This window comes from Rhinopithecus roxellana, chromosome 2, assembly GCF_007565055.1.
Source record: "Rhinopithecus roxellana isolate Shanxi Qingling chromosome 2, ASM756505v1, whole genome shotgun sequence".
Lineage (NCBI taxonomy): Eukaryota > Metazoa > Chordata > Mammalia > Primates > Cercopithecidae > Rhinopithecus > Rhinopithecus roxellana.
This window is the reverse complement of record NC_044550.1, coordinates 35,434,974-35,443,652: the sequence shown is the minus strand read 5'-3', so window position 1 is coordinate 35,443,652 and position 8,679 is coordinate 35,434,974.

Sequence of the window (8,679 nt, the reverse complement as noted above, 5' to 3'; positions counted from 1 at the left end):
AGATGGGTCCTGAGAGAGAAAGCCTATGTTTTATCTGTTAACATATTGACCATCTATTTGTCTCCCCAGTAACCTTTTTCTTTGAACAATGCTCTTTGTCTTTGGGGGAAACTATTTCTACCTGCACCATGAATGGTAATTCTAGTGCAGCCACAACTCAAAGAATCCCCCAACTTCTTGGCTACAATGGTGGACATAGAACTCAAGTTAAAGCAAGCAGAGTTCTTCCCCAGGATATTTTCATGTGGAACTAAGGGGAGAAGGGCTATTCCACCATAGCAGTAGAGCCCAGAAGGAAGTCAGAATGGTCAATGGCCTTGTGTAGAATGAAGCCACCACTCAAATGAGAAATGTAGAGAACAATTCCTGTTGGTGCACCAGTCCCAGGTTCTGGTGATCCCTGAGGTCCCAGCTGTGCCTTTTCACATAATGTAGCTAAATTAATTGGTAAATTCTCTTCTACATCCAAACTAACTGGAGTTAGACCTCTGCAACCAAAATATCTGAATACATTGTGTTTCTGCTTGAGAGTTCTTTCAAAGAAAGAACTTTCAAACTTTCAAAAAGTTCTCTCAAACTTATTGTTGCCCAATAAGTTTGAAAATCACTGAACTAAACTAAGTCATTATGATTGGTGGAATCGTAGTCTACCAAACATTGAAGATCACTTGGTCCTACTTCTGCATTTTCCACATGAGGAATCCGAGGCAAAATGACTTGCTGAATGAACATCACCCAGGCAGTCAGTGTTAGAAACTGGTCTCTGATCATCCCAGCTAACACGGTGAAACCCCGTCTCTACTAAAAATACAAAAATTAGCCGGGCCTGGTGGTGGGCACCTGTAGTCCCAGCTGCTTGGGAGGCTGAGGCAGGAGAATGGCGTGAACGCAGGAGGCAGAGCTTGCAGTGAGCCAAGATCGTGCCACTGCACTCTAGCCTGGGCGACAGAGCGAGACTCTGTCTCAAAAAAAAAAAAAAGAAAAGAAACTGGTCTCTGGATACCTAGTTCATTTGTTCTCTTTATTAAGCTTCTCTGTTTAATTCCTCCCAAAGGTATTTTTACAAGGTAATTATTTACAAATAAACCTTAACCTAAAAGAATAAATCAAAACAATGGCAGTTTCAGACACTGACTACATAGTGGGAAGATACTTGGTGGCATGGAGGCCATAATGGATCCCTTTTCCTCTTTGAGCCCCTCAAACTTTGAGCCCGTTTTTCATATTGGACCCAAACAAACCTTTAAATCTTAGATGGTCACATCTACAAGTCTTAAATCCCATCTTTATGCTTATGACTCCCAAATGTACATCTTCTATCCAAAGTTCTCATCACACATTTAGATCTATATTGTCAATTTCCTCCTGGATATCTCCACCTACACAGGCTACACACATTGCAAGATATATATATGTCTAAAACTGAGTTCATTGTCTTGCCCCCAAAATTGATTCTTGGTCTTGCATGCTCCTCTCTTCTTAAAAATGGTACTATCATGCTAAAAATAATGTAATCATATGAATAGTCACCTAATGCAGAATCCTAGGAGTAATCCTTAACTTTTCTCTCCCAGCCTCACCAAGAGCTACCAATTCTGCCTACTAAATATTTTCATTAATCTAGCCCCTTCATCCTAATGCACTTCAGAGTTATAAGTGAGCCTGTCACCTCTTGCCTGAGCTTTTTGCATTTTGTCTATTGTTTTCGTATCCTAAGTATAATCCCAACATCCTCCTAAAACATATCCTGTTCATATTAATTACTCTGCTCTTTAAATGACTTTACATAATTTATAAAATAAAGCCTAACTTCACAAGCATGTATGTTCCTTAATGATTTGCCCCCTCTTACCACACCACCTGCAGCCATTTAACCACCAGCTTCTCTCTCTCACCCTTGCCTTTAATGAACCACCTGTCACTTAAACAGGATGTGCCCTTTTAGATATCTTTGCACATGCAAAGTATAGTGTCTTTCCTCAGCATAGTATGCTGTTCCCCGTTTTGTCCTTTTCTTAAAATCATCCTTCAAGATTCATCTCAAGCATCACTGCCTCTGTGAAGCTTTTTCTAAAAACCCTGCTATGTACTCCCTTAACAGGCTGTGCCTAACTCTTACAGTAAGTGTGGTTAAATTAACCAGCAAATTTTCTTTTATATCTCATCTAACTTGAGTTACATCTCTCCAAAACATCTGAACTAGTAAGTTGTGTTTCTGTATTATTATTCTTTCAAAGAAGGATAATGGCTGCTAAAATAAGTTTGGTAATCACTGAACTAAATGATAATAAAGCATTATTATTGGTTGAAGCATTTTTAAAAAGAGGTACCCCATTTGTGGAGATGAATTAGGATATGTTTCCCTCTGGGTGCATGCAGTGTATCAAAGCACAGTCCCCACTAACCTTTTGCCCAGATGTCTGTATCCAATATGCAGACTGAACAAGCATATGGCATTATGCTATAATTACCTGTGTGTGTACACATCTGTCTTTCACATCCTAGATTGCAAATTCTGTCTTTATCCCTAGTACATCATAGAATTTCTGATACAGAATTCTCAAGGAACAATTGCTTAATTAATTAATGATAGCAATTCTCAAATCATACCATGTAGTCTTAACTTTACTAGCAATTAGCTCCTAGTAAAAGAAATCAGAAATAACAGTAACAAAATAAATGTTATTTTTCTCTCACATGAAGGAAATCTGGAAGTAGTCAATGCAGGGCTGATATGGCACATCCATGGTCAGCAAGAGTCAGGCTGCTTTTCTCCTTGGGTTTACTATCTTTAGAGCATGGCTTCCTTTCCTGCTTCATAGTCCAATATGGCTGTCCAGGCCACCCCATACAGTTGTGTAGTTTATTTACTGTGAAGACACCTGACCAAGAAGTGAATGGGGGCTGTATATTCTGAGGGATTCCTTCTAGCCAGAGGAGGAAATTTTTCTAACTCATATGCAAAGATGGGGGATTCTTCCTGTTCTGTTCAAAGTCACCAAAAACATTAACAGAGATACCGTGGCTATCGTGGTTCCAGCTATCCCACTCATTTTCTTGGCAGAACAAAAATTAACCCCACCCCTAAATACTTTCCTGGAAGGCTCACCCAAAAAATACTTGCTTAGATTTCACTGTCTAGAAGCAATGAAAGAACATGAGTAGCTGAAAGGGAAGCTGGAAAGCATAGTGTTTCAGTGAGATACACTGCCACCATAAATAAACTACTGGATAGCCTCAGTCTAAGTGCAGCACAGATAGTGATTCATCACTTCAACATCTAATGGTTGATGAGTCCAAAGTAATAGTTAAAGCATTCTGTTGAGTTTCATAACTAAGAGTTTTAACTCTAGCAAAGCAATCTTACAATTATGTTTATCTGAATTAAAGCAAGACACTTTGAACAAAACATTCATGGTCTGTTTTTAGAAACTGATGATAATTTCCCTCTCTCTGTTTCTCTATCTGAAAGTTTGTTTTTGATATTCAAAAGAACATCAGTATTTAAATTCTGAGTTACCAAGTAGAAGAATTCCCTGACCTTTTATAATTTGTTTTAAAGTCTCCTCTTAACGGGTTCTTTTTCCTATCCAAGATAGCATTGAAAGTTTAGGATTGTGTTTATTTTGCTTGTACCTGTGTTTGTAAGCATATGATAACTAACAAAGCCTCCCCACTGCCTTTCTTTCAAGGATCTTTATAAACTGGACTCAAACATTCACACTAGGTTTCATCCAAACTTGTTCACAATACATGCCCTGACTTTCCAACTCCGTATCTTTGTTCACATTATTCACTTCTCAACTTTCCTTTTCTACACCATCAAGCACATCCTTCAAGCATTTACTCCCATCCTTTTTCATGAAGTGCTCTGTCACCCAGACTGGAGTGCAGTGGCTCAATCTCGGCTCCCTACAACCTCCTTCTCCCAGATTCTAGCGATTCTCCAGCTGTAGCCTACCCAGTAGCTAGGATTACAGGTGCACACCACCCTGCCCGACTAATTTTTGTATTTTTAGTAGAGACGAGGTTTCACTATGTTGGCCAGGCTGGTCTCGAACTCCTGACCTCAAGTGATCTGCCCATTTTGGCCTCCCGAAGTGCTGGGATTATAGGCGTGAGCCACTGTGCCCGGCCTAAAATTAGTTTTCATACACCATCTTGTGCTGAAAACCGTGGCATAGAAACATACTGTATGGCAGGGAAAATAAACTAGATGTTAAAATTTTACAACAGATATTCCACCCACTAAATAATTTATATTTTGAAATTTGAGATTTATATAATCTGGAATAACTCTTTAAATGTCAAGCATTAAACTTTTTTTTGTTTTAAACTAATACCAACTGCTGATACACCCACACAAAACAAATTCGGTAAACTTCCACCAGCTGACCTTTAAAATAATCGTTAGTTAAAAGAATTATGCTTTTCTGCAACAGCAATAATCTCGTTATTCGTGTTCTTTTCAGAATTATATTCTACTTTTTTATTTAGCTTGTCTATATTGGTGTTCCAATCCCAAAAATAGCTAGGAAAGAACAATATTTTTAACATCTCAAATCTTCTAACTTCCTCCTATTTATCTTCCGTATATAATAGTACGTTCTTTCTATAACTTGTGCTTTTTTAAAAATAAGCAACTTTTAGATTTAACTGTTTTAACTGAATGGGCCAACCAAACTTTATTTTTTTACAGAATTTATGAAATAGAGCAAATCTTTTGATGTGAAGATAGAGCCTCTGTTTCATTCTTTGGTTCTAAAATGACTCACGCTCATCATACATTTTAATTTGTGTTCTCTGGTTAACCTTTTCAGTTCTTTCTTTATGCTAAACAGAACTAACAAGGATTAGTTACGATTCTAACATATGATGTGATTTAAGATAATCACTACATGAAACTGTTTTCCCCATTGCATGTTATAATGCCTGAAAAGTCAGCATGGAGATTGACTCCTTTGAAAATAAAAACTTTTAAAATACCATACATCATCTTAAATTAGTGTGTCACAACACGTGCTATGCAGAACACAATTTCCCATTAGATTCTCAGGGTACGTGGAGAGGGGAGATTCTGTGCTGAAATAAATATAGGAAATGCTACACACTGCATTTTTTCTCTTGAAAACTCATGATACTCTTAAGTTAAACAATTAGGAAATCTTACCTAAAGAAACATGTTTAACTTTAATAGTGTTTTCTCAAATATATTAACCTTAGAGCTCTACTTATTATCCGTAAATGTCCTATCATACCAGTGTTCTTTGGAAAATGCTTTGTGAAACGCTACTTATACCTACAATCAGGAAACCTTGCTTTAGAATTATAGAAACAAAGCTGGGAATCTTATATATTGATAATGTAGCTTGTCTCAAGTTTTTCAGATTTAATAAATAGACCTATAAAAGTTAAATTATGTGGCTTAAGTGATAAAGCTAGGATGAGAACTTACCTTTCATTTCCCATCTGATTCCTGAGATCAAAATGCTACAGAATTGTAGTGTACATAAGAGGCCTCTTCAGTTGGGTTACTGGCTCTCTTAGTTCTCTAGTTCTGTAAAATGTTATGAGGGGGAAAAAGAGTGAGTTCTTGTGGGTTTTGTTTATTTATAAAAATGGAGCCAGGCGTGGTGGCTCATGTCTGTAATCCCAGCACTTTGAGAGGCGGGGTGGGCGGATCACTTGAGGTCAGGAGTTTGAGACCAGCCTGGGCAACATGGCAAAACCCTGTCTCTACTAAAAATATAAAAATTAGCTGAGCATCGTGGCACATGCCTGTAATCCCAGCTACTCAGGAGGCTGAGGCAAGAGAATTGCTTGACCCCAGGAGGCAGAGGTTGCAGTGAGCCAAGATCATGCCACTGCGCTCCAACCTGAATGACAGAGACTCTGTCTCAAAAAAAAAAAAAAAAAGCGGGAGGGTCAAATCATAGATAATACTGTTGATATATTTTATTGTCATTACATATAATCCTAGAGTATAGTTCTCAATTCTATCAGACCCCACACTCCCTTTTAATAGCAAATATTTTGTAATGCCTTCATTCTTACCCTCATCTGGAATCCATAGATAATATATTTTATGTACATAAATAATTTATTTTGGAAAGCATTATAATGCCTTATCTATAATATTTAGGATAATTAAAAGCAAAATATTTATAATGGAATAATATGAAATTATCAGCCTTGACTACATTAGAAGGCATAGTAGTTAGATGCTAGTATCTATATGTAGCTTTAATGTAAATCTTATGGCTACAAGAGCCAACTGATATACAGATGTGTTAATTTGTCAAAGGAGTGATGTGATTCTTCTAAAATGGTGAACTACACTTGGTAAATTCCAAGCAAAACAAGTGCATACATTGTTTTCTCCATGTGCATAATAGCTACATTCCTAGAAAATCCATATTACAGTTATTTCAAAAACTCTCAAAACTCTTTATATTGGCCAGGTGCGGTGGCTCATGCCTGTAATCCCAGCACTGTGGGAGGCCGAGATGGGTGGATCACCTGAGGTCGAGAGTTCGAGACCATCCTGACCAACATGGAGAAACCCTGTCTCTACTAACTAAAAATACAAAATTAGCCAGGCGTGGTGGTGCGTGTCTATAATCCCAGCTACTCAAGAGGCTGAGGCAGGAGAGTCACTTGAACCCGGGAGGCAGAGGTTGCGGTGAGCTGAGATGGCGCCATTGCACTCCAGCCTGAGCAGCAAGACTGGAACTCCATCTCAAACAAAAAAAACCTCTTTATATTATCAGTAAAAGGGAGTTGGTTCTAGATCATCACCAACAGGTTTTTCCTTTTGTCTAGAGGGACATTTGAAAATCATGTAGAATGCATCCGTTATATGTAGAACTTTCCTGAGAAGTCTAGGACAGCTAGCATCCCTACTCATTCCAAATGTCACTTCCTCACTCCCACCTCTGTGACTGGGATGTCCAAAAACCTTTCCTACCAACTCTCAAAATGCCCCTACCCATGAGTTAAGAACCACTATTGTAGAATATATCTTAAAAATTGCCTAGCATTCTACTGAATGTGACAGTAGTGAATTACCAACTATTCACTAAATTCAAGGGCACAACTCCTTAACTCACTGAATAATCTCAATAGGGACAATTGACTGCGAGCTCACAATGCCCCAGAAACTTTATTTACATTTGCCTCTTTAACCTTTATAACCACCATATAAAGTATTATATGTTTCCACATGATGCAAAAAATTGTATGTACACAGGTTCAGATTTTTTATCTTGTATCTACATGTAGCTTTAATGTGAATCTCATGGCTGCAAGAACAGACTGATACACAGATGTGCTGATCTGTCGTAGGAGTGGCAAATGAGAAACCTGAGGCTCAAAGATGTCAAATAGAGCCTGGATCCAAACAGGTCTTTTTGATGTTTAAATCCATGTGCTTAGCCACTACAATATATTGCCAAATGTAGTTTTTATTACTGAAAGCAGCTGTTCTCTTTCTGTTCATACTTTTCTTACCATCTGATGTAGCTTCCCTTTGTAAATGGCTTTCCTTTTTGATCTTTCTGGAACGATTTTTTTTTTTCTGGAAACATATGAGGCTGTTCCCCACTTCCTCCCCACCCCCTATCTCAACCCCTTTTAACGTAGAGATCTGTGCTAGATTTGGATCTGCTACAATTTGATTCCAATTAATGTACCTACCCTAAGGCTGTCTCTAAATGAATGACTCAATATAACTGAGCAAATTTCATTTTTAAAGGAGCTTAAGAATTTTTAACTTGAACCAACATGTCCAGGGAGTATACTGTTACATGTTCATTGCCTTTTTTTCCTCCTCAGCCATTCACTTTTTAAATTACTAGCTGGTTGCTTCCACTCCCACTATTGCCATCTAAAAATATTATTTCACTGGTTATGAACAATCTCCTCATTAGTGGAGTGTTTTTCTTCTCCATTACTAGAGTGGAAGTAATTTGAGGCCAGAGAATGTATGCCACTTTGTTTACTCTGTGATACTTTGTAATACTTACACATAGTGAATTCACAGTAACTGTCCATTGAGTTCATGAAGCTGAGTTCAATCTAATTTAGCACAATAATTATAAGTAAATATGAAGACTTATTCACTTAGACCCTTTGTGTTTTGTTTTCTACACCCATAAAATAAGCATAATTATTCCTAAATCAGAGTTCTTCTGAAGATCCAAGGAGATAATATTTGTGAGTGTTGTTAAATTATATCAACACATGGCAGACATTTAAAAAGAATGGCTTTGGCCGGGCGCAGTGGCTCACACCTGTAATCCCAGCACTTTGGGAGACCAAGGCAGGTGGATCACGAGGTCAGGAGTTCAAGACCAGCCTGACCAACATGGTGAAACCCCACCTTTACTAAAAATACAAAAATTAGCTGGGATTGGTGGTGGGCACCTGTAATCCCAGCTACTCTGGAGGCTGAGGCAGGAGAATTGCTTGAACCTGGGAGGCAGAGGTTGCAGTGAGCCGAGATTGTGCCATTGCACTCCAGCCTGAGCGACAGAACAAGACTCTGTCTCAAAAAAAAAAAAAAAAAAAAAAGAATGATTTCTCTTCTTCATGTAGTACTTTAAGCTGACACGTGGTTTCAAATTTTGGACCTATGTATGGAAATGTTTTTGCCTTTCTGTATGATGTGCATATGGACTT